The sequence below is a fragment of the Nannospalax galili genome, unplaced genomic scaffold, assembly GCF_000622305.1.
Source record: "Nannospalax galili isolate Female #2095 unplaced genomic scaffold, S.galili_v1.0 scaffold173, whole genome shotgun sequence".
Lineage (NCBI taxonomy): Eukaryota > Metazoa > Chordata > Mammalia > Rodentia > Spalacidae > Nannospalax > Nannospalax galili.
This window is the reverse complement of record NW_008334442.1, coordinates 5,314,831-5,316,825: the sequence shown is the minus strand read 5'-3', so window position 1 is coordinate 5,316,825 and position 1,995 is coordinate 5,314,831. Positions and strand designations below refer to the sequence as shown.

The 1,995-nt window shown below is 39.3% G+C and overlaps 1 non-coding gene across 1 annotated transcript; it reads right to left on the bottom strand.

The window, feature by feature from the left end:
- Window positions 1-688: 688 nt before the first annotated feature.
- On the bottom strand, window positions 689-819 carry LOC115069641. The gene has a single exon (XR_003848895.1). It is a non-coding gene; the product is annotated as a small nucleolar RNA SNORA68 (small nucleolar RNA).
- Between the last annotated feature and the right edge of the window lie 1,176 nt (window positions 820-1,995).

Here is a 1,995-nt window from a genome sequence, read left to right as displayed (position 1 = left end):
CCTTTCCTGCCTCTGGGAAATTGTTTTACTATGTTGCCACATACTTCTTAGTTGCTAAGTTCAATTGTTGCTTTTCAGTTCCTATCTTCGCTGCCCTGTGGATCACAGCTGCACATTAACCACTTCCTTGAAAATGCTCTGCTTCTCAACTCTTTGCTTAGTTTTTCTGGATGGCTTTTCTCCCCATCTGTCCCTAAATTCTTGCTTTTTTCCTCTAAATATCACGTATATACTAAAGACTAATTTTTTTCAAATGCTTTATTTGTAACCCTCTACTTCACTCTTGAAACTTAGATTTCTGTGGATCATATATTTCTACCTCAATAGAACCTATTATACCAAAACAAAAATCGTCATCTTCTAAAATTCCTTTTTATTTATTTTTTACCTTGAATAAAGGCATTACCAGTTACCTAGTTCACATAACCCCTTGGAATGATGTTAACTCATTATTGTTAAAATAAAATTTTCAAAATTTAAAGATATCTCAATCGAACATAGAATGAGTATGTTTCCAAGATCTACTTAACTCTTTAATGAGGAGAGCAGAAAGATAGGATAGCTGATATACAAGTTAGTCACAGCCAGTTACAAACATATGGAATATATTTAAGTTATAATATCCTGGAAGTTAATTGTGTGTAGGTAAAAATAAACTAATATTTAGAGCTATATTTTCTTTACCTTGGGCTGGAGAGCCCTTGATTCACTCTTTGGAGAACCATGCAGCCCCTCCAAAGGTGACAAGGCAACCTTGCTGTGCACACAGTTGCTAAACCACAGCTACAGGCAGCGGCAGTTTTTGGGTTGAGGTGCTCGTAGAGCTATATTTCCTACTAGACCAAAATCATTTCCACCTCTATAAGGCAAAAGTCTAAAAGCTAACATTTAAACAGCCTTAACTGGAATTGACAGGGAATAACAAACCAAGATATATTAACAAGCCAAAGAAAGAACTAAATAATTTAACATTTGTTAAGCAATGTTCCAAAATTACATATAACCATCCCTTGGCCTTATTTCGAAGTTTTAAATAGGTTTTCCACACCCCTACACTTGATTCCAAGTCAACATTACCTGAAAATGGAGCTATATTTTAAAGGCGTATCTGCCTACCTCCAGTACCCAGGATGTTCTCCGCATTGTATGTGAGAGGCTGACTTCAGTGGTGCCACATTATGGTGATGTCTGAACAAGAATAGCTTGATCTTTCTGTTCATAGAACTTGTTCCTTCAGATTTCTCACAGAACTACTTTTTAACTGTTTCGCCAATTTTTTTTTTTTTTTCTTTTTCCTCCCTCCTCCTTCTTGGGGACCCACCCACCCTCTGAGGCTCCAAGGCTCACAGACCTACATAAGACATTTCTATTTGGGTTTCGCATGGTTTATATGATAGGGAGGGAGCGACTTACAAAGAGACTGCGTCATTCAAGCCCCGCCCACAGTATCCATTAGCGTTTCACTCCGGCACCCACCTCTGCCAATAGCCTGGAGGTCCTGAAGCTTTCTTCCAATCTTGATGCTGCTACCTCTCCATCTGGGCCACCCTCCACTATTCCACACTCTGCTAACTCTCCTAAGCAGCTCAGCTGCCTCCACCCATCTTTTCCAGGGTGCACCTGTGCTGTCCAAGCTCTTCAGAGGAATGAGTAATTTCCAGGCTACATTAACAAAGGCCTTGCTCTCTAATTGAAATCCTATATCTAGCATGGAATGGGAAGGAAAAACAGAATTTGTCTTCCCAGGAAATTTCCCCTATCTGACCCCTAGAACAACACACACAACCACAAAGAGATGTTGTCAATAGAATCCCACTTCTTTGCAACACAAATGGGATAATCAGTTGTTTCCAACAAATGTTTGAATGTTCACTGCTTGTTGTGGCTTGATGATTTTCACAATACACACATTATTCTGGGTGAACAGCAAGGAAGGGTGATGAAAGATTAAAGTTATGTGCTTAGGTTACAAGAGGAACCGAAGGCCTAGTAAGC